The sequence below is a fragment of the Bidens hawaiensis genome, unplaced genomic scaffold (assembly GCF_021521415.1).
Source record: "Bidens hawaiensis isolate Kalapana, Puna unplaced genomic scaffold, B.hawaiensis_p1.1 tig00034716_1, whole genome shotgun sequence".
Classification (NCBI taxonomy): Eukaryota; Viridiplantae; Streptophyta; class Magnoliopsida; order Asterales; family Asteraceae; genus Bidens; species Bidens hawaiensis.
In genome coordinates this window covers 129,740-154,983 of record NW_027496032.1, presented here as the reverse complement: position 1 = coordinate 154,983, position 25,244 = coordinate 129,740, and the positions used below count along the sequence as shown (strand labels likewise).

The 25,244-nt window shown below is 36.9% G+C and overlaps 1 pseudogene across 1 annotated transcript; it reads left to right on the top strand.

The window, feature by feature from the left end:
* The first annotated feature begins 465 nt into the window (after positions 1–465).
* Positions 466–24,509, top strand: LOC143586596 (myosin-17-like; annotated as a pseudogene). Its single transcript, XR_013144734.1, has 34 exons — positions 466–729; positions 1,595–1,723; positions 2,678–2,821; positions 3,406–3,551; positions 3,616–3,772; positions 4,261–4,319; positions 5,036–5,195; positions 5,281–5,430; positions 5,522–5,658; positions 5,735–5,881; positions 8,769–8,870; positions 8,949–9,006; positions 9,083–9,184; positions 9,484–9,521; positions 9,686–9,812; positions 10,144–10,314; positions 11,009–11,140; positions 11,216–11,325; positions 11,518–11,578; positions 11,678–11,855; positions 13,219–13,424; positions 13,505–13,624; positions 14,628–14,726; positions 19,029–19,127; positions 19,813–19,917; positions 20,322–20,426; positions 20,546–20,692; positions 20,929–21,069; positions 21,822–21,881; positions 21,960–22,070; positions 22,266–22,403; positions 22,527–22,666; positions 23,006–23,247; positions 24,449–24,509. The product of XR_013144734.1 is annotated as a myosin-17-like (transcript).
* The last annotated feature ends 735 nt before the right edge of the window (positions 24,510–25,244 follow it).

Here is a 25,244-nt window from a genome sequence, read left to right as displayed (position 1 = left end):
TGATCACCATTTGATTCTTCGTTAGCTAAAAGGCGCGAATTCACAAACCACCACAAACGAGCTCCCAGAAATCGGCGAGTTTCTACAACGGCTCCGAAACCCTAGCCAATCGATCATGTCTCGCAGATAACCAATCCGATCCGATCCAATCCAATCGCCAATTTCCAGCTTCACTCTCTCTCCAACTCATCACCATCGTCGTACGTACGGTTACGTTCAAATGATTCAATTTATCCAGTTTTCTGCCGATAACGATCCACATTATCGGCAAAACCCTAGGTTTCATCTTCTATCTATCTCTTGTTTCACCAATTTGTTCTGATTGATTGAATTGAGATTGAATTTATACAAGCAATTGAAATGGATTCGAAACCCTAGGCTGTCCAATACTCCAATTGATAATCATTTTCACATTTTTTTTCACTGTTTCACGAATTTGATTATTGAGTTCCTGGAAGAACTTTTTGGTTGTTTGATGTGAAATTTGGGAACCGATGGAAGAATTCGAAGTGTACGAGAGTTGATTTTGGAATCGCATGGAAATGTGTAATGCGGATGTTGAGTTTATCGGTTAGGGATATTTAATGTACGGTGAATCAGTTAATGCACTTTCATTTTCATGGTGAAGAGATTCTTCTTTACAGTTCAGATTGGGGACATTCTCGACTTGCGAGGCCACGGATGAGGAATTATTCACTGTGACAGAGGTTTTATTGTCATATTCAGATGGTATGTTACTCTTTTTGTTTGCTTAACATTGTATTACTTGTAAATAAGCATATAAACGATGATCGAAGTCTCTTAATTACTTGACCTGCATGCATTTAACATGCTGTTGATTTGAGGGGTTTAGACCTTATTTTGACTCATGAGGATGAGGAGTATCATTCAACATAGCAATTAAATTTTGCTGCTAAATCATATGTGCACTCTAGATCTTCAAAGATATAAGATTTTCTTCTACAGTTTTAGAATATGTAATATGGTTTAGTGAATTGACATTCAAAATTCTTTAGATGATAGACAATAGTTGGTTTCAACTAATTTTGCTTGTTTTTGTGGTATATATATGTAGAGAAAGCTTGTAGATATGATTTGCTTATATAAGAGAATCTTTGATAGTAGAAAATGCAATGATTCTGCTTAGCTTTGAACAAGGACAATAAGCGTGAGACTTCATTTTAGGCTTTGTAAACCATATTCAGTTTTAACCACATCTTTGTCAAGTTTTCATCATTTGATTATGTGACAAACGTAGATACCTTTTCACTGTTTCTTTTCCTTCTTTTGTTGTGCATAATGACTGTTATGACCATTTATGTTAGTTTCCAGTAGCAGTGCAATTATAAAGTATGCTTTATTTTTAAATCAAGGCGTTTAATTATCATAATTAGAATGTTTATTCTTGCGCAGCTTGTTGCCCTTTTGCCTGCCACTTTATTGTAATCGTTTTATAGTAAATTATATAAAACTTCGATTGTGATGAAATTTATTATTAAAAAAAAAAAAATTCCTTTTTATTCGTCACTGTTTTGCGTACTCCATTCTTATGCTACACTACTTTAGTTCATTGATTTTTTGAATCAATATACAGGAGTCTGCGGAAAAAATAACTGTAGGTTCTCAAGTATGGTTGGAAAAACCATCTGTGGCTTGGATTGATGGAGAAATGTTGAAAATAGACGGAACGGATGCTGAAATCCGAACCTCTGATGGGAAGAAAGTAAGATGTTCTACTTATGCTCGAGTCAAATATTAACAAATTTTTATTTTGTCTTCCAACTTCACCATCTTATAAGAATAAAAAGCTGGATGTCAACTTTGAGGCTAATTAAACACACTGACCCAGCATCGTATAAAGCTAACAAAGAATCACCCAAAAGTTTTTAAAGAAAAGTTGTTCTGATTGGAATCTTATAGAATAAACAGTTATTATGCACGTTTTTATATATATTAGTTTTTTATGCAGTGTTTTAACCAGTTTCTGATTTTAACATCACTCACTTTCAGGCTTAGACCATGTGTTATGGTAAGTGATAGTAAAATTGCTGCCATGTAGGCGCCACCTAGGCAGCGGGAGTTTTACTATCACTATCATAAACATGTGTTATGGTAAGTGATAGTGAGTGGTCTTTTTTTATAATTATTTTATGCATTTTATTTATTATTTATAAACTACCTATCATCTGAAATGTCGACCCAAGTACGTATCAAAACCGCTTATGAGACAAATAATATTTTTTTCGAAAACAACTCTGTATTCATTAAAATTTATATCGGAACATTCAGCTATCAAAAATAAACAAGACTGCATATTTAGTTTTTTTTTTTAAGTTACCGAGTACTAGTTATTTGAGAAAAATCAAATGAAGTGTATTAGAATAAAAAAATTTTAAATTTAAAAATAAGATTGAGAGGTGTTGCTTTGTGATTGGCTCCACCAAATCAATTTTCTCACCCTCAAAGCTCTTTCACACCCCTCTTTATCGTGAGTACACCCACAAGATCAACATCCACATCCATGACCACACCACACACACCCAGAGTGGTGTGCCGTGGTGCAGATGAGGCACTCACTCAACCACTTTCACGTGGTATAAAGCGTAGTCTTATAATGTTACAAGTTTTGGTTCATGTTTTCTTCTCCATTTGAACTCATAACATTTACTTTGTATAGGTTGTTACAAAGCTATCAAAAGTATACCCCAAAGAAATGGAGTATCCTGATGGTGGAGTGGATGACATGACCAAACTTTCTTATTTGCATGAGCCTGGAGTTTTGCATAACCTAGCTATCAGATACGAACGAGATAAAATCTATGTAAGAGGATGTCCAACCTCACTGTTTATGTAACTCATAACGGGTCAAATTGAAACATGCCGAACAGGTTGAAAGTTGTCAAAAGTCAATTGTTAATCCATACAACGTTTTAGAGTTAATTACAGGGTTGGTCCTTTTGGTTTCCCATATTACGGTTTTGATACATTATTTTGGAAAATCACACATTTAGTCCATTGCTTTTTAAAAAAGTTACACTTTTAGTCCCCGCTACACAGACGGGGTTATTCTTTTCTGTTAAATAGGCATGAAATGACTAAAATACCCCTTTACTAGTAAAAACAGAAATTACAAACACAAACACAATAGTAAAGGGGTATATTGGTCAAATTTACCAGCAAAAGATAACACAATTTGTGGGCTATGACTAAATGTGCTACTGTTTTTGAAAAAGCTGGACTAAAGGTGTAATTTCTGAAAAAAATGTATCAAATCCGTGATATGGGTAAACCACAGGGACCAATCGTTTAATTAAATTAATTCTGTATTTTAAGAATAAATAAAAACATGTATGGGAATCAATTGATCGACCCGTAATATTATAACGTACGTTGACATTGTGGCAGACTTATACAGGCAATATCCTCATCGCCGTTAACCCATTTCAAAGTTTGCCTCACTTGTATGATACTCACATGATGGAAAAATACAACGGTGCACAATTTGGGGCTTTAAGTCCTCATGTATTTGCAATTGCAGACGTTGCTTTCAGGTAATATTTCTTTTTGTATATCATGGAAATGATTACATTGACATGCTTGCATGAAATCAATCAGGGAAATGGTTAATGGAGGAAAAAGCAACTCAATTCTGGTTAGTGGTGAAAGTGGTGCGGGTAAGACTGAAACTACTAAAATGCTTATGAGATATCTTGCGTATGTTGGCGGTAATAAAGGCACTGAAGGACGAACGGTTGAACAACAAGTTTTGGAAGTAAGATTGCACAATAACTTCCAAGTCTTTGTTTTGTCTAGAGTACAAACTAGCGGAGCCGAGCCCGAGCTCGACCAGGCTCGGCCACAACTTGTTTAGCTTACGAGAACTCGAGCTCAATCTTTGCTCGTTTTGAGCTTTATTTAATACATTAAATAAACTTAATATATATAAATATATAATACACTCGTTTATGATAGCAAGCCCTTTGGCTTGCTCACACCCCTTGTTTTGTCTTTATAAATGTTTCACTAAATAAAGTATAAATGCAAACTAATTTGACGAAGGTAGTATGTCAAGCTCATTATTGGAGAATCATACATTGAATCTAGTATAAATGCAACTAGTTTGATATTCAACTGTGAATGGAATCTAAACTACTCTTTCTTTAGCACTAAAGACGCATTGATGCTTTGATAATAAGTTGTTATCTTTGCTTTCTCATGCTATCTTATCCAATTGTATTGATTAAATTTTTATAAATGCAGTCAAATCCCGTTCTGGAAGCGTTTGGCAATGCAAAAACTGTTAGAAATAACAATTCCAGGTGCATTTTTTTATGTCAAAATTTGCACCTTCATCCAAATATTGACTCCAGTATTTTATCTTGTTCTCCTTGCAAAATAATTGATTTCTATGCACATCATCTTGATTCTTTAAATTGACAGAAATTAGAATTCTCAATTCTATATGTCTGGACGATAAATTTTTTTCAGGAACAAGCAAATTAGAATTATTTTTGTCTCTATTTAGAGTTTTTCTTTTATGTCTTGGAATGGATCCATCAAAATAATTCTTATCAACATTTTGGGGGTTTCAGTATCTTTGATTACTTTGGTGCTTACTTTTATGAACCAATGAAATACCTATGATTTGATACATAAAAAACTGTCCATTTTTTACAGATAGACGGGCAGGTTCCATAATCAATATTCCCTTTTTCGTTAGTTGTGTTTTAAACGTCTCCTCATTATATCCAGATTCATTTCTTTCTTTTGAATTAATCAACTTTTAATTAACTTTTAGAGTTTACCTATTTGACCTGTTAGAAGTAAAACGTAACCATAATCCTCAGGGATAGAGGCAAGGTTTGCCTACATCCCACCCTCCCCAGACCCTACCACTAGCTCGCTATGGGTGGAATTTACTTTGTATGATTGTTGTTGTCTTGGTATATGGTAAAAATTGCCACCTCTTGTACTTTTTCATTATTAATTGCATTGGCCGAAACTATCCTGATTCTTCTTTGTTATCTTACTGCAGTCGTTTTGGAAAGTTTGTTGAGATTCAGTTTGATAAACACGGAAGAATATCTGGGGCAGCCATCCGGACATACCTTCTAGAAAGATCTCGTGTTTGCCAAATTTCTGATCCTGAACGCAATTACCACTGCTTCTATCTCCTTTGTGCAGCACCTCCTGAGGTAATATTAACATCCATTACATAATTATGTAACCAACTAACTATCTACTTAGAGAATGTTAATTAACTTTTTCTTTCCTTTCAAGGAAGTTAAGAAATATAAATTAGGAGATCCTACTTCTTTTCACTATCTCAATCAGTCAAATTGTTATGAGCTTGTTGGTGTGAATGATGCTGAGGATTATCTTGCCACTAAGAAAGCCATGGATATTATTGGAATAAGCAAAAAGGAACAGGTTGTGAAATCTTCAAACTGATTGTTAGTTATATTGTTTTTTCTTTTCTTTTTTTGTAATGAGCTGTGACCATAACATACCAATTTTCCAGGATGCAATTTTTAGAGTTGTGGCTTCAATTCTGCATCTAGGTAATCTTGAATTTGCCATAGGGGAAGAGATTGATTCAGCAATTCTGAAAGACGATAAATCCAAATTTCATCTTCAGATGACAGCCGAGTTGCTAATGTATGGTTACAGCTTTGATATGCTTGTTTCTTTCGGTTTCCAGTTTGTTTGAGTACATGTTAATGCGTGTGTGTAGGTGTGATTTACATGCATTGGAAGATGCGTTATTGAAGCGTGTGATGGTTACTCCTGAAGAAGTTATCAAGAGAAGGCTGGATCCCAAGGGTGCAACTTACACCAGGGATGGTTTGGCTAAGACCTTATATTCTCGTTTGTTTGACTGGTAATTTCAACCTCTCATGTTGCCCCGTGTTAAATATTATCATGGTGTATTATCACTAGTTTATTATTTGCATTTATTTGTCTTTAGCCCATGGATCCGTTATAGGTTTGTCTAGGGTTTCTGGTTTGTTTTCTATATATTGAGGGTTCCGACTCTATTGTAATCACAACGTTCAGATGTATTATTATTCTAGTCTCTTTTACATTCGGGTTTACTAAATGAGCCGAGCTCGACTAGTTTTACTTAAAAGAGTGCTAGCTGGAGCTTAGCTAGTGAGTAGTCTTTTGAGCTCGAGCTCTATTTCTAAAGCTGGAGCTCGGCTAGTGAGTAGTCTTTTAAGCTCGAGCTCGGCTTGTTTATGATTTATTAATTAGTCTATAGGTATTTTTAATTGTTTTTATATATAACAATGTATATATCATGTTAAATGTATTGCTAGTAATTTATGTTAGGGTTTTAGCCCATGTAGTTTGCTAAAGCCCATGGGCCCTTTATGGATTGTAGTTAGGGTTTTACTTGTGTATATATAGGTGGTTCCCCCTTTGTATTAGACACACCTTCAAGTAATAAACATTACTTTCACTACAACCATCTTCTTTACATGGTATCAGAGCCAAGGCTCTTGGTACAAACCTGAATCCCGGTTCCCGTCCCGATTTCCGTTCCAAGACCTGTTCAAGTTCAGATCGGTTTGAAGTTCCAAGTCACTGTTTGAGCTGCTGTTCGAAACAATTCTTTTTTCGGCAGACTTTTACAACTCACCGCCACCGCCATCATCGTACTCACCACCCTCCGATTTGCCTTCCCTGAAAATCCGATGTCCAACCGCCTCCCCACGCGCTCCCATGCACCACCTCGCCGTCGTCACTGCCGCCCACGCGCCGCCGCGTGACCCACTTTCCGGTCACCGTATTTTTTCCAGATTTATTATCTTTCCCGTCCGAAGCTCCATGTGTTGTTAGTTTTCTGATACGACAACCTTTTTCCATCTGTCTCGGTTATTGTGTTCGAGTTTGTTCAAGCGCCTAAGCCACCAGATCTGAAACAAACCCCAGCACCGGTTTCCGGATTTGTTTCAAACCCGTCCAGCCAGCCACTGTCGGAGTACTGTCACTGTTCACGCCGGATTTACTGTTCACGACGAGTTACTGTTCGCTACCGGAAGAGTTACTGTTTGCTGCCGGAAATACTGTTTGCTGCCGGAAGTTACTGTTCACTGCCGGAAAAGTTACTGTCGCTGCCGGAAATACTGTGGGAAACGAAAAACACACGTATACATTTACTAAGGAGGAGTATGATCTGATTCAACGGTTTCTTGCCACCCAGTTGAATCCTCCTCAAACCAACTCAGCACATCCGGGTAAGTTTTCTAGCCTCGACTCATCGTGGGTAATCAATTCTGGAGCCACACATCATATGACTGGGAATCGGGGTATTTTTTCTAGTCTTCAAAACGTTTCCCATGCACCGGTACGTCTTGCCGATGGATCTTCATGTCCCGTTCTCGGCATAGGATCCATCAGCAACTCGGAAAACCTAAAATTGTCTTCTATTCTATTTGTTCCTAGTTCATGAAAAACGCAGTGAGTTGGGTAAAAGGTCACAGAACAGTTGTTTTGTTTGGTAACCTGACTCACTGAACAAAGACTGGTAGGAAATTTAGGAACATTGGGGTATCAACAGGTTTACAACCTAGTAAGCCACGTTCGGTCAACATATCAAGGACATACTTTCGTTGGGAGAGAAGTATTCCTTGTGGAGAGCGAGATACTTCTATGCCAAGGAAATACCTCAATCGACCTAAGTCGCTGACCTGAAACTGAGAGGGGACTGAAGAAACTCCTCCCAAAGGAAGGAGATCCAATGAAAGATCCTGAGCGATACAGACGATTGGTTGGTAAACTTAATTATTTAACCGTCACACGACCGGATATCTCCTTTACTGTCAGTGTTCTGAGCCAATTTATGGCTGCACCATACACCGGTCACTTGGATGCTGCCCTTCGTGTCTTAAGATATCTTAAGACCTCACCTGGTTTGGGTGTATTATACTCTGATCAGGGTCATTGTCGTGTGGGTGCCTTCACGGAAGAAGGAGATGGTCGGATATCAGGGTTCTCAGATGCAGATTGGGCAGGTTGTCCGATTTCTCGACGATCTACCACCGGATATTGTGTGTTTGTTGGAGGAAATATTGTATCATGGAAGAGTAAGAAGCAACACACGGTTTCCCGGTCGAGTGCCGAATCGGAGTATAGAGCCATGGCAGATGTAACATCAGAGATGACATGGGTACGTCGTCTTCTCATAGAACTCGGGGTTGTTTCTAATGACTTGATGAGGTTATACTGTGATAATCAATCAGCCATTCACATAGCCAAGAATCAAGTATTTCATGAAAGGACAAAACATATTGAGGTCGACTGCCACCTTATCAGAGATCGAGTAGTAGGCACACAAACTGATCCTCCATCCATTCAACCGGTTCATGTGAAGACAAACTTTCAGCTTGCAGACATTCTAACTAAACCGCTCCGGAAAGCTCAGATAGATTTCATTTGTAACAAGTTGGGCATGATTAACATCTATGCTCCAACTTGAGGAGGAGTGTTAAATGTATTGCTAGTAATTTATGTTAGGGTTTTAGCCCATGTAGTTTGCTAAAGCCCACGGGCCCTTTATGGATTGTAGTTAGGGTTTTACTTGTGTATATATAGGTGGTTCCCCCTTTGTATTAGACACACCTTCAAGTAATAAACATTACTTTCACTACAACCATCTTCTTTACATATCATTTAGTGTTTATCATAGTTTTCTGTGTCACACTAACTATTAATAAAGTTTTATATAATTATTAGGCTCGCGAGCATGATTTTCTTACTCACAGGTTGGTAGATAAGATCAATGTGTCAATCGGGCAAGATTCAAAATCAAATTCTCTGATTGGTGTTCTTGACATATATGGCTTTGAGAGCTTCAAAACCAATAGGTAAAAGTTATGCTCTCAAGACAATTGTTAAACATGATTGTGATGATTAAGTCACTTTTCTGTTTGTAATTTGTGCAGTTTTGAACAGTTCTGTATAAATTTTACTAACGAGAAGCTGCAACAACACTTCAATCAGGTGTGGCTCAATTCTTGTTTTCACAAAATTGTTAATATTCTACTCGTGCGCATGTACTGAGGGTCCCTTCAAACAGCATGTTTTCAGGATGCAGCAAGAGATATACACCAAAGATGAAATTGACTGGAGCTACATAGAGTTTGTAGATAACAGAGACATCCTAGATCTTATTGAAAAGGTTCTTTTGATGCCTACAGAATATTTATTAGAGTAAATTACACCTTTTGTTCTTTAACTTTATACCAAATTTCAGATTTCGTCCTTAAAATAAGGTTTAACAGCAAGGGTTTTATATGTTTTAAAAAGCTTGCAAGCTTCATCCTTGGGTGCAACGCCCGGGGATGAAACGCGCAAGCTTATTGGAACATAAAGGACCATTTACTCTATTTATTAAAAGAACTTGTAAAGGGTATGCAACTTTACGTGTCACCTTTTTTCTTATTATTCATTAAACTAATGCTTGAGTTCTTTTCTCAGAAACCTGGTGGGATCATTGCTCTGCTTGATGAAGCATGGTATGCAACTTTACGTGATTATTTATATTCTTGTTTTTATGCATATTTGATTATAAGTCTGCATGGACATCTGTGTGCTTTCATATTCATTTTCTGATGTTTGATGCGCACACAAATTGATAATATCTTTTTGTTAGCTTCTGAGTAACAAATTCTTTTTCCAGTATGTTTCCCAAGTCAACTCCTGAAACATTTTCACAGAAGCTTTATCAGACATTCAAAAATCACAGACGATTTATTAAACCAAAAATGGCACACTCTGACTTCATCATTGCTCATTATGCTGGAGAGGTGATTTAAGCTTTTAATATCTTCTAGAAAAGAATGTTACTAATATCTAGAGGCAGAAAAAAAGGTTTGGTCGGTTGGGTAACGTGTCAGTCCAATTGTGTTCAGTCTAGCCTGCCAACAATTTACGTCCAATTTGTATTTTTTAAATTATAATGTAATGATTAAAAACTATATTGTTAAAATATAATATATTTTTGTAAACCAATTTTTGTCTATTGTGGATTTAGAAAACACGTTAAACGATTTTTGACCTGTTTAAACGTTCAATCTGTTTGATGCGTTTCATTTTCAGCCAATTCTTTATGTTTTACGTGTTTGACCTGTTGATCAGGTTCACTATCAGTCCGATCAATTCCTAGACAAAAACAAAGATTATATTGTTCCTGAACATCAAGATTTGTTGAGCGCTTCCAAGTGCTCTTTTGTAGCTGGGCTTTTTCCTCCACCGCGCGAGGATGCAATTAAGTCATCCAAGTTCTCATCAATTGGTTCTCGCTTTAAAGTAAGTTTCCTGTTATATACTCAGGGATTAAACTATGATTGCTCTCGGCTCGCTTGAAGTTCTCTTGAAAAAGCTCGTTTGTAAACGAGCCGAGCCCGAGCCAGGGTTGGCTCGGCTCGTGTGTTGCTCGATAACTGGCTCGTTGGCTCGTTTGAATTAAGCCCCAAATGCTTATATATAATAATAATAAAAAGAATAATAATAATAATAATAATAATAACAGCATATAAAAAAATTGACAAAAATGATGCATATAGTATGCCTCTCGATCTTTAATAAAATTGAAAAACAAGAACAAAAAATAATAAATATAATGTTATAAATTCTCTAGTTTGTACATTTTTATGTGTGAAAAATAAAAATAAAAAGATTAAAAAAATTTAACGAGCTGGCTCAGGCTTTTTACGGGGCGGGCTCGATTTTTCAGCTCATTAAAATAAACGAGCCAAGCCGAGTTGGCCCGTTTAAGTTCGAGACTGAGTTCAACTTGGTAGTTGGCTCGGCTCATTTACAGTCTTAGATTAAACAAGTAGACAATGGTAAATAGTAGGAAACTATGATATAAAATTTTGCTGCTTCTAAAGATGAAAAGGTGAAACAAAAAAGAAAGAGAATAGGCATGAGTATTAATGGTTTTAACTTTTAACGTCCTGAATATGAGAATTTATATCTACATCTTTCTTAATCATTGCAGCTACAACTTCAACAGTTGATGGAGACTCTTAAATCCACACAACCACATTACATTAGATGCGTGAAGCCAAATAACATTCTTAAACCTACTGTTTTTGAGAATGTCAACGTCCTTCATCAGTTACGTTATGGGGTGAGTAAACTTAACGACTTCTGAATGCAAATTTTGAACTTCTTAAACTAAATGTATTTTCTGCTCGCCATTTAGGGGGTTCTAGAAGCAATCCGTATCAGCTGTGCCGGATACCCTACCGACAAGGGTTTTGCTGATTTTGTTAATCGATTTGGTCTTCTGGTTCCAGAGGTTTTGTCTCCAAAGTAAGTAAAACTTATAGGCGGCAATATGACCTGTTTTTCGAAGATTGGGTTGATTTGGGCAAAAATAAAATGTATATGGGTTCAAAGAAAGCGCCCGGCCTACCTAGTTTGCCAGACATAGTAAAATTTATTTAGAAATCTAACTAAAGTAAAATAAAATTGGATTTGTTTACACATTGCTTGTACTAACAGCTATGACAAAAAAGATGGATGCAGAAAGATTCTAGAAAAGGCAGGAATCCGGGGATATCAGGTAATAAAGTCACTACTTTATAAGCAAACCCACTTCTGTTTATTGTTTCAATTTGTAACTTACAGTTATTTACGTTAGTTCATATATATGAGTTGACAGATTGGAAAATCAAAAGTTTTTCTTAGAGCTGGCCACATGGCTGCATTAGATGCACGAAGAGTGGAAAGGATTAACTCTGCAGTCATTCTTATTCAGAGAATGACAAGGAGCTATAATATTAGAAAGTGTTTTCTTGCTATGGCGAATCTTGCAGTTGCCTTGCAAACTTTATGCAGAGGTTTGTAATTAAAGTAAACTCACACTAATCGTTTGTTCTTTCTGAACAATCTAGAGGTTATTGGCACATTTCTATGCTATATACAACTATCTTCATTTGGCCATCAACTTTTCTTTCTAGTGATTTACCCCCAATTTTTTGTCTTATTAGAACTTTATTTGTTGGTTTTTTATAACAAGATAAAGAAAAGTTAGGACTTTATTTTCAGAAAAAAACGTGAGGCGTTTCAAGGCATTTTGGTCTTAAAAGCTCAGGTGCGAGGGGGGCATCACATACGTGAGGGGCGCGCCTATGTACTACCAAATAAGCTTTATTTACAACCAGAAATAAAATTTAACTATTTAACCTTTCATAATTTCTTCACCTATCGGGCTGTTATTTTACGTATAAACCTCCTACATACCCTAATTTTAACCCATTTTTTACTAATTGGTTGTTTTTACATACCCTTATTTTCATACATTGATTATTTATAAAAATTCAACAAATGGACAAATGATGTTTGTGGGTCAAACCACCTTAGAAAAGTACATGTTCTTACCCGAATCCATTTGACGTGCTACCCGTTCACCTTTCTGTTTTGCCGCCTCTAATCTATACTATATAATAAATAAAAGTTTCTTTGTGCCACATGTCATTCTCTTATGCATTTTTATTCTTTCTTCCCGCCTCTCTCTCCTATTAATTATACATTAATATACATACTTTTTAAATTTCTTTTTATATATTTTTTGTTTAATTTTTTCTCTAATTGCTTTTACAAAACGTATTTTAATTTTTAAAAAAATTAGCTTTATTTTTAAAACATTTTGATGAACTGAACATTTTCATTATTCAACGGGTTCATTGTTAAAAACACATGGATCTTTAATTGAACTCGACCCGCCTTCTTTTCACCTATAACCGTAATATCTTTCTTTCTATTCATATTTTGTCAATCAAAACCTTATTGATTCTTCTTTACTGTACATTCTTCAACTAATCGAACATTTTATTCTATTGATGGTTGGTTCGTATTGTTTTGATTGTACCGTTTATGTTCTCATAATACTATTTTACTTTAGTTGCTACCATGTTTTTAGTGTATTATCTAATGTTGTATCGAAAGAAGTATTTAAAGATTTATGATTTGTTTTTAAGTTTGTGAATAGTAGTTATAATTTAATTTTATACTTACATAATGTATTACTCAACTTTATTTATCAAAATTTATCACTTACAAAATTTAAATTGTCCAACCCGTGTAAGACACGGGTACATAACCTAGTGCTAAATATACACCATGATCTTCCTTTCCACTTACTGAATTCAGATTGAATGTAATCTCACTGTCCCCCACTCTTTCTTGGATTACTTTTACTAGGAAAACTTGCTGCTAAGGCATATCAAGATATGAGAAAGACTGTTGTGTCAACTAAAATCCAAAGTAATTTCCGGCGATACACAATGAGGTCATCCTTCACCCGACTCAGGCATGCAGTTGTACTCATTCAGGCAGCTCTGAGAGCAATGGCTGCTCGTTATGAACTCAGATACAGAAGGCGACACATGGCAGCTACTAAATTAGAAGTCAGTACCTGGTATTCACATACTTCTTATAAATCTAAATGTTTGTAGGTTCTTTTCCTAATACGAGTCAGTTCTTGTAGGCCAAATGGCGCGGTCATAGAGATTATACAAGCTATAAGAAGCTCAAAAAGGCGACACTTGTCACACAATGCGGATGGAGGGGCAAAGTTGCCAGGAGAGAACTTCAAAGATTAAAGTCGGTATGTCTCATTTTATATATGGAATTTGGTTTTGAGTTGTAGTATATTTTTGCTCTTTTGTTGTATAATAAATATAATTTAGGCATATAGACGAAAATGAGTGTGTTCATGTCCATTTGTTAATAGTGCAAACGAACAAACATAACTAAACATATATGAACAAACATAACCGAGCGAGCACTGATCAAAAGTAAACGTGAACATCAACATGTTGGGCCTAAATACATATTAAAACCAGACTAATTTGTGCTGGGTGTTATTTTAATTTCATAAAAGTAGACTAAACTGTAATGATCCTAACAAGTTTAATTGAATAAACTAACGAACAAACTTAATCAAAGTATCAAACATAAACTAACGAACGTAAATGAACATAAGCGAGCGTAATGAACGAACATAATTGAAGAAACGAGACATGTGTTCATGTTTGCTCATTTAACTAAATGAACAAACAATGTTGTTCATGTTTGTTTGTGTGTTTATTAAATAAACGAACCTCTAACCATAACAAGCAGATTTACTAACCATTTACTCGTCACGACTAAATAAGTTTTATGCCTCGTAATCAACGCCCACGAGTAATTCATACGTCCTTTAGTCGCGGCACGTGGCAAGTTTTAACTGGTTCTACAAACTACTCGTGTGTAATTATAAACTACTCGTCACGACTTGTTTATAATACCTATTTTGGGAATTTCTTGCAAATGACACCTAAAACCTGAAAAACGTTTTCATAAACGCTTATTTTGGGAATTTTCTCTAATATAGTTATTCACAAAGTTGTAATGATCGGATGTTATTATATACCTTTTAAAGTACATATATTGATAACTTTTTTAGATTTAGCAATCTGGTCAAGGCTTACATAAGACTTTGAAGCCATTTTGGTTGCAATGTTTTATAAACTCTAGTTTGCCGTTACTGTTGTATTCATATTTTCTCCATCCTGAAGTATATTGCATCGGTCATCACAGCATTACTTGTTTATGTTGGACGTGTATAGGCTGCAAAGGATACTGGTGCACTAAAACTAGCGAATGTAGATCTTCAAAGACAAGTGAAAGAGCTTAAACAACGTCTAGAGCTAGAAATACGTTTGAAGGTAACCTTTTTTTAAGTTAATCTGTCATTCTTTTGCACTGGTATGTGATTACTTCTATGTATGGTTATAAATTTACATTGTGATTGGACTCGGCTATATTTATTGAACAAAAAAGCAAACCAAATATGTTGGTTGATGTTTGAGAGGTTGACCGACTCTCCGATGATCATATGTTACTCTTTCTTGCTTCTTTAATCAACGCACAATAACATATCTTCATTTCAAATAAAAGGATCCAATTACAATAAAGAGGCAGGTAAGCGGGCAACAAGTTGCACCGCCACCCCCTTTTGAATGGCAAAACCGATCCTACTGAAAATAAAATTATCGTTCTTTGGCGTCGTTGAGTTACTGTGCACGACCCGCTGAACTCGTTTTAGAAACGTAGCAGCATCGGGAGCGAGAGTCCCAAATGTATCAAAAGCAAAAGGAATGAAGGCGTGTTGATTCTCCAAACACGCTTTCTCGTGTTTAGCAATTTTTCCTGCTTCTGCCTTTAACACGGCCTGTCTAGCAACAAAGCCGGTGTCCCTAAGCCCGACAAGAGGGGACACCCCGGTAAGGTCCACACAAGCATGCTTCCCCCCAGCCCATCCAAACACAAGAATGTCCGCTGGTCGGAGAGTAGACCTTCCTTCACTCGGATCCCACAAGAAATTCACAGGAGCCTCTTTTCTTGCCGAAATTCCCGCTCGTTTTTACACATCAAAAAGGACATCCCTGACCAAATCATGTCTATATTTAAATCCCGGGAGTTCTTTGCAATGAACCACATGTTCACCAAAATTGTCTAAACACGCCTTACGACAGACCGGGCAGGGCTCATCAACTGGAAACAAGGGGATCATTAACCGATATTTAAGAATGGCACGGTACTCCACTGCTGACATGTGCTGGCCTAACCCTTCGATGGGGGTGACAATCAAAAAGTCTTGAGCATGAGGAGCCTGAAGACATTCTAATACCGCTCTCTGACGAGAGGACATGCCAAACTTTTCTCCCAAACTTTGGACGGTTTTACTATAAAGGACACTCGCCAAAGCATTTTGGGCTTTAGGGGGGGCGGTGTCCTTATTAGCGAACCCGCCAAGATCAAAATCGGGAATAGAGTTATGCAAATAATCCATTGCACACCCAAAATCGGAATCTAACCCATCAACACCACAGTCACGCAAAATGTGGTCCTGTGACTTCCAAGATTGTGCTCTCGAGGCTACGAAAGCATAGGTGGAAACATCCTCAGCTGAATATAACCCTAAACCACCGAAATGGATAGGGAGAGAGGCCAATCTCCATTGAAAATCCCAAAAAAACGGACCCCCGCATACCACAATATCCTCAATCGCCGCTCGAAGCCCTTTGTCAAAAACAGAGACAGCTTCCTTAACAAACATAGGCTAACATGTTCGGAGTCCGAACAACAACTTAGCCACCCCCATACATGAGCGAAGCAAGAGAAGCTCACATTGAGGGTCACGCAGGCGAGTAAGACATCTCATTAGTTCCACAGCTCTTGAAGCTCTGGTACTGACCAAACTACTGATAAACCCCGCGTCTCGGCTAACCGCACCTCCAAGGAGTTTTACCCCTAACTCCGGTCTCCCAATCCCGATAGGAAATAAACCCACTTTTGCCTTTATCCCATTGCACGACGGCCAATATACTTTGGTCATTTTAATATTAAGCTCAAGCCCAAGACTTGGCCCCTTGGATCTAATAATATCCAGGGCTTTAGCCACTTCAGTGGCGTCTTCTATAATCGTACCATCGTCTAAGTACCATGCATGGAAAAGTAACTTGCAACCATCTCGTACTTGATGAATGAGTGGGTGTAAAGCTAATGCAAAGAGAAGGGGTCCTAAAGGATCGCCTTGTTGAACCCCAGTCGTTACTGGATACAATCATTCCCTACATATAGCCTAGCCGGTTGCCCGTAAAGAAAGTTAACCCATAGGAAAATAGATGGGTATCTGACACGAACTTCATGCAGGAGTGTGGTTCTATCCACCAGGTTGAAGGCATTAGAAAAATCTACTTTAAGCAAGGCCAACGACCCATCCGAGTGGAACATATTAAGAAATCTATTCGCGCTATGAAGCACCGCCTCCGCTCCACTCGGGATCCCCACCCCGAATTGAAAATCACCAAGGTATTTTGCCATCTCTTTCCCAACACTCCTCATAGCCACTTTGGATACAAGCCTTCTCCAAATCGCCCCAACGGCAATAGGCCTAACTCCATTGTCGGGCTTAAGCAGTGGCGTTAGGGGGGCAGAAGCCACAAACTCCGCCAAAGCAACAGGGCATCTCCCCCCTAACCACAAGTTAACCACCTAAGTGATAGCCTTAAGCAACCCCACGACAATCGCGGATCCTTCCCCACATAGGGCATCCAAAATATGTTGGGCCCTAAGCCCATCTCTACCATAAGAAGTCCCTTTAGGAAATGATTTAATACACCCATGAACACTTTCAACGTCCACAACCAAAGGGGCCACCGAGAGTAAGGCAAGGCGGGCGGGGGCAGGATGGGTTGCTTATCAAGCAACGTTTTCATAGTGGCGTCACCAAGAGGAGCAACACCCGAAGAGGACAAAACTTTAACTGCGGCCGTGAAGTGCCCATCGGCGTTTTTTCGAATACATTGCTTAGCATTGAGGCCCTCCCTCTAATGATCACCCCCGAATAAGGCCTCATCGGCTTTTGAACCCATATCCATCGGTTGGTTAAAGAGTGATTGGATAATATCAACACATCCGCTTCCATCACCCCACCTTGTCAGGGCCTGCCGAATAGAATAACATTGTAAGGATTTCCTATTCCCCGACCTACGCTCCTGTCGGTTGGAAGGCTTGACAACTTGTAATGTGCAACGAGGTAAAATCAAAAGTTTAACCCACGCTTCAATGGACTCAGGCCTAGACACCACCTTGCACAGTGAACCAGTTAAGGCATGGGCAAATGCCATGCGACAGCTCGGAGGAATGCTCTTTACTGTCTTCAACGGAAGTGCGAAAATACGGTCCAGTAGGGTTGCGTCCAAAGCGACTCCGCCCAAGGCACCTACATCTATTGCAAGTCGCGGCTTAGGGATCCCCACAAGAAAGTCTTCCACCCCTCCCGTATCACCTTTGAACTTGATAACCTTGTCTTCATGGTGACAGTGCCGATTGAGAGCCTGCAAAGACATGCACTCACCGCACAACCATTGCTTGGCAACCTTTAGAGCATCTGCCAACGCAACAAAAAGATCACAATCCCCGGATACCGCATCCCTCATCGCGCATTTTTTCTCATCCGTCCATAAGTGAAGCTGCTTTATATGTGCCACTAACCTTTGGATTCCCTTGGACCCAACCAATCCATCAGGGCAGCAATGGAATCCTCTAAAAGGGCACGGCCAAAAACCTTTTATTTGGCCCGTGCCCACCTCCCCCGATGGGGCTCCGCTGACAATCCGAGGCCTAGTCATAACCCGAGACGAAAGGCCTACAAACAAACTCGAGCTGAGTTTTGGGAGTAAAAACCGGAACTAAGAGAAGAAAGGAGAGCAACCGCCAGTTGCCCTCCCCTCCGTACACCCAAAAAAACCGATTAACTCATTGAGACATTTTATCGAACACCTGGCGGGCAGACCCAAAACCAAGGATTTAATGCAGATTAGAGCAGTCAAGCTTCAACCTTTAACATATCTACTGCTATAATAGATCGACAACACCAATGATTCTTGGTGAAATAAAAGTGAAATAAAAGAGAAGATAATCTAGTATTATCCTACTTCAAAATCACATATTTTAGGTCTTATATTAAATAAATGCGTAATACCAACTAAACTAGAATGGTTGATTGTATACATAATAAGGTCGCATAGGCCTCTATATATCGAGTTAGATATTAGGGATTGTTTGGCAATTTTGTGCTTAATCATAATGAGACCTGACTGATTATTCAACATGTTTCTAAAGCTTACCCATTAAGAGGTGTCTTTTTAGTGAACCAAACAATTTAAATTTAGCCTCCTAATCATTAATCATTAAGAGACTACCAAACAGCCCCTTACACATAGATACCCTCTAGACGATAGTGACAGATAAGAACATAGCTAATCCAATAATCTCTATAAACACCCTATTTATTTTTTCTTATTTCGCTAACGATATTTGTTTTTTTTAACGACCAGCAAATAAACTAGAAAGTGATTTTGAAGTCACCCACCTGTCAGACTCTTTTATCACATTGTCATCTTATCATCGAAAAGACAAGTAGACCCATCTATTAATTTGGAACTTTTTTTATCACGCAGACTGAATTAGAAGAAACACTGCGTGCCAAGGAACATGAGTTAGCAACAAAAGATGTGGAAAAGACTGACAATTTAACTGCAGAAGTGGAAAACTTGTCGGTAATATTAATGTTTCTCCTCTCCCTGCCCCCTAATTTCTTTATGTTACACTGTTAAGAGATGTCTGAATCCGTTTTCCTTTGATACTATATTAGTGTGAGAACTAGAGGTGGTAAGGTCGACTAATGGGTCAAAAACAGCGACTTTTTAGTACCTTTATGACCAATAAACTTATACCATAATTTTGTGGTAAATATCATACAAACTGTATTATCACAATAATAATTTAATTTTTGTATGAGGAAATTTAAAATGCTGTATGCACTAAAATATTTTTGGACATTTTTGACCCGTTTGCTTTTTTAACTTAACGTTTGATTCATTAGTGATGAAACATAACCCAATTTGACCTATAAGGAGGTCCAAGTTTTCATTTGTGCTGATAGCTCTTGGTGCTAATTTATCAGTGACATTTTCCAGTGTGAAGATGTAGGAGCGTTAATCTGCTTTTACCATATTAATGATGCTTTTATGATGATTTGACAATAAATAGGAAATATATGCGAAATCTAAAAGGGTAGTAACATGGCTATATTTAAAAGATGTTTAGTTTCTGTAATATATTATCTTGTATGCAAGAGCATCTGATCTTAGATTTCTATCCATTATTCTATTTGTTTTTCTCTCTCTTCTCTAGATTAATACATCACCTGTTTTAGTGTTTTATATATGTGTTGGCATACAGTTTATAGTAGATTCAGAGAGAAAACTAGCTGAAGAAAATGAGCAGAAGTATGCTGAAGCCCGGGAAACAATTAAAATTATGATGTCAGAAGAAACTGAAAGAAAGGTACTTCAAGTTCATGACTATGATTGCTTTTATTTATTTCACCATAAAATCATGGCTTATATATACACTATAGATGCAATATGTTGCAATAATTACAATATGTGTGATACGATGAAACCAAAACAGCAATGTATAATGTTGTATACAACATTGTTGAGGGGAACTGTGTGATTGTTAAAAGCATGTGATCTGGTTTTATTTTGGCTGGGACTTGAGTTAGGGCCATTGCATTAACAGTATTACCTAATATCTGAAGAATATTTAATGGGTAGTCACTTGCTTGGTAAACTACCTGATGGTATTAGCTTTGAAGCAAGATGTTTATTTTCTTTTAGTTATTTATCAGATCTACATTATTCTCTTGATTTTTAAATGACCCATCAAGTATACTTGTTGGCGTGCAGGCTCAATTAGAATCAGAGAGACAACGAGCTGACAATATTGAGAAAAAACATGTCGAAGCCCTGGAAACGATCAAAATGATGAAGTTGGAAGTAGCTGAAAGAAATGTACTTCAACTTGTTGAATACATACTAACTTGTTTGGATTGTCATTGTAATTGATTTCACAAACATGCAAACACATTATGTTCATACCGTACGATATATAAAGTTACATTATCATGCAGATCGAATTGGAAGATCGATTGCTTACTAAGGAAAACAAGCATGCTTCTGAAGTATCTGACCAAACTTCTTCTCATGCGATAAAAGCACCAAGTGTTCTGGAAACTGAAAAGATTGACCGTTTAACTTCAGAACTTGAAAAACTCAAGGTAATGTTGGTTAAGTAAAATTCTCCCGTCTCTCCCCACCCCTTAGTATTTGTGATATAAAGATAATTTGTATGCACTGCAATGTGGTTGTTTAAATTGATTTACTTGTCTACCATATTTTTTTCCATTTTTTGGAATTCATAGATAATACATTAAATTTGATTACTGAAACTATCTTACTCTCTTTATCTGAAAATTACTCATCTCATGTCTCATATACTTTTCGGCATGCACAGGCCTTATTAGAATCAGAGAGACAACGAGCTGATCAAGTCGAAAATAGGTTCTCTGAAGCTTTGGATTTAATCAAAGTTATGAATGCAAAATTGGAAGAAACGGAAAGAAGGGTACTTAAGCTTCAGCAAGCGGAAAAAAGGGTACTTATAATTCTAGACTATGTTTTATAAAGTCTATCTAACCATAAAATAGAGCCAAATATATACACTTTAGAGGTATTTAAAGCAAGTGGAGAAACGAACTTTGAGCAACGTGTCTTATAACACATTGAGTTTTTAAAACCGTCTGCAAGAATGAAGTCTTCTAATGAGCTAGTTTCAAACTTTGTATTGAGGGTTTGTTTAAGGATAGGAATTTTATGTTATGTAAATATTAAAAGAAATCTAGATGCATAAAATAACCTCAAATACCTGAGAGCAAACTAGCTCTAAGGATGTAAACGATTCGAGCCGAGCTCTCGAACTTGTTTAACTTATGAGAGCTCGGCTCATTTCTTACTATTTAATAATTTATTAATGTATAATTGTGTGTGTGTGGATAGTTATATTTTTTATTGCAAAGCAAATATAAGTTATTTAGTTATTTAGGCTTGTGAGCCTACTTGAGCTCAAAAACTGAAGCTCGGGCTTGGGCTCATCTATCAAGCGAGCTTATTTTTAAGCTCGGGCTGGGGCTCATTTACCCGATTTGAGCTTTTACCAAGCCGATATCTAGTAGCTCATTAGCTGCTTGGCTTGATTACACCCGTAATTAGCTCTAATGTAATTACTACTAATGTGGAATGTAATTATGATTCGTTTAACAAACATGAAAAGGTTTTATTTTTATATTGTCACATATATAAAGTTACCTTATCATATGGACTGAATTGAATGGAATGATGCCTTTCAAGGAACCCGGGTCTGCAAAGGAAGCAGCTGATAGTTTAACAACAGAGGTGGAACACATTAAGGTAATGTTTGATATTTTTTCATAACTTCAGTTTAATAGATTGATGAATTAACCATTTTATATACGTATTGATTTTCAGGTTTTAATAGAATCAGAGAAACAACGAGCTGATGAATCTGAAACAAAGTATGCTAAAGCTTTGGAATCAATCAATGGTATGCATGTTAAGTTGGAAGAAAATGAAAGAAAGGTACTTTATGTAATTTCAGAATTATGACATGTCAGCAAATATGTACACATCTAGAGTAAATTTTGTTGCAAGTTAGCACATGTTGCTTTGATCTTTAACAAAGCACAAGCTGTGTGGATTTTAGTTGTGATTGTTATGTTAAAATATAAAAAGTCATGATGAATCAGTCAAATTTTGAATTACTTTATCTTGCAGGCTGGATTGGATGACCGAAATCTTGGCAATGAACATGAATATCCAATGGAACCATTGTCTGTTGGGAAAAAAGCCACAGGTTCTGTGGAAGATAACGAAAAGATTCAAAGTTTAAATGCAGAAGTGGAATATTTGAAGGTAATGCTAGTCTTATATAAAATAGAATCATAACCAGTCTAGGAGTATGTTTTAAACTTTAACCGTATTTCAAACATTATTCAGTTTTTAAAATAAATTACTCATTCGGTTACTTGCATGTAGGCTTTAGTAGAATCTGAGAGACAAAGAGCTGATGCATGTGAGAGAAAGTACATTCTAGCCCTGGAATCAAATGAAATTAAGCGCCAAAAGTTTGAAGAAACTGAAAGACGGGTACTTCAACTTCAGGATGCACTCAACAGGTAATATTTACTGTAGCATCAATCATTTAATAAAAAATCTCTCTTTTTTATATTAATATCTATAGCATTAAATGTTGAAAAAACTTCACCCAGTAGTAATCAAGCTTCCCAAGTGTTCTTCGAAAGTCACTCAAATTTTATTAGTTCTATGTAATTCTTTTATAGATGTTTAATTTTTAAAGTGAGGCAAATGAAATATACATGTATCTACTAAATAATGACCTAGTTTTATAAATGTTAAACTTAAGCCAAATTGGAAAAGAAAAATAATCACTAAATAGTAACTAAGTTTTTATGTGTTTCATTTAACTAATGCCACGTTTATCTAGTGTGGCTCAGGATGATCTACAGCATGTCAGACCAGTTTTCAGAGCTAAAAGGTATGATATGTGCTTCATCCAGTTCGAGTATAACTTCCGGATTCATTATCAGAGACGGTTTTGGCGATGCTACTTCTACTGCTTCTGATATTACATCAAATGATTATGATTTCACGTTCCCAGCTCCCAATTCAACTGCTCCAGATACAGTTTCTCCGCAAACGACAGTTCATTCTCATTCTGTTCCTGAAAATCAATCAGGTCGGTCTAGTTTCTACAAAATTCCATTTTTGCCCGCAAATCTTTTATTTATGTATCAGCTTTGACATGCTCATGTCACTATCGTAGTCTCATGTCAGTTTTGTTTAATCAGGAATATTAGGGGTGCAAACGAGCCGAGTCTGAGCTCAACTAGCCTCGAGCGCAAATCGTTTAACTTATGAGAGTTTGAGCTTGAACTCGGCTTGTGAGTAGTTTTTCAAGCTCGAGCTCGCCTAGTTAATCTGGAATGCTAAAGGTCTAAATGGACCGAGCAGAACTAGGGTCGAGCTCGGATCATTTGACTTATGAGATTATAAAGCTCAAGCTGGCTTGTGAGTGATATTCAAGCTTGAGCTCGGCTTGGGCTTGACTTGTTAATCTGGAATACTAGGGGTGTAAACGAGCCAAGCCCGAGCTTGAGCTCAACTAGGCTCGAGCTTGGATCATTTAATTTACAAGAGCTTGAACTCGGGCTTTATTTATCGAGCTCGAGCTCAGCTCGTGAGTATTTTTGAAGCTGGGGCTCGGCGTTTATTATTTGTTAATTAAGTTTGTATAATTTATACTATATAGATATATTTTTTATATGTAAAATAATATGTATATTATTATACAGTTGTTTTTATCATATTTTTATATATTATAATAATTACTATATAAATATATATTTAATATACTAAATAAAAAAGTTTAGGTTCCTAAGCCAGGTTTAGCTTGTTAAGTGAAGATCAGTCTCGTTTAATAAAAAAGCTTATTTTATAGAGTCAGCTTGCCCGGCATCGTTTATTGAACGAGCTTATTTATAGGCTCAGCTCGTTTAAATTACAAGAGCTTGAACTAGGGCTCAGGCTCGGCTCGTTTATTTTTATCAAGTTTATATAGATATATTTATACTTTTTTCATATAACTATAAATTTATTATAGTTATTGTATTAATATATATATATAGAACATTAGATAAAACTTATATAACTAATAGGCTCGAACTCGATAAGTGAAGCTCGGGCTTGTTTATTAATCGAGCTTATTTTTGGATTCGAGGTCATTTAAGCCCGGATTGATTTGAGCTTTTAGCGAGCCGATCTCAAGTAGCTCACAAGCGGCTTGGCTTGTTTACTACTTTACACCCCTAAGAACTACTTGAAAGAAACTGCATACATATATATCTGTTTTGTTTTCTCTTCATGGTTGCTTTGTGCAGAGTCTGGAAACTGGGAAAAAAACGAGGGGGGTCTTTGATGACGTAATCTGATGGAACTTGGCTGTTTCAAATTGTGACGTCATTTTCTTACTAAAACGACATGGTTAACCTTGTAGGTATCTCTTCTGGCTTCTCCTTGTACAGATCATTGCCTCTACATCTGCACTTTTTAGAAATTTTTTTTATTAGTACAGATCATTGCCTCTATAGCAATATTTCTATTTTAATTATATATAAAATTAATACAAATAGACATATCATTAAGGGGTGAAGGGTCATACTCAATTTTCAAGAAAAAGATAATAAAACTAATGACCATTTCTTTTGTTTTCAGTGTGATCGCTGCAATTCTCGTGCATTGGAGCACCAAGAGGAATGAAAATTACAGGTTTTCGATGCATCAATTCCTTTTTGTGTTCAGATCATGAAAATAGGCATTGACTTTTAGATTTTTAAAAAATGGACGTATTCTAAACCAACAATCAGAAAACACCATATAAGCTCTGCCGGCTAAGGTAGGTAGGTTTTAGCCGGCACAAAAAACCTTGAAACGTTTCCACGAAAACAACCAATAAATGTGTAAAGGTCGGCTACATTTAAGCTGCCGGTTGAAATTTAGTTCTCACTTTTAGCAAGCGGCTAATATATAGCACCTGCTTTTAGCAAACAGCTGAAATTTAGCCCCGCTAAAAGCCAGCAGCTGGGATTTCCCTTTTGCTTTTAACAGATGGGCTGAAATGTAGCCCATGCTTTTATTAGACAGCTGAATTTAGCCCCCGCTTTTCATGCATGTAAT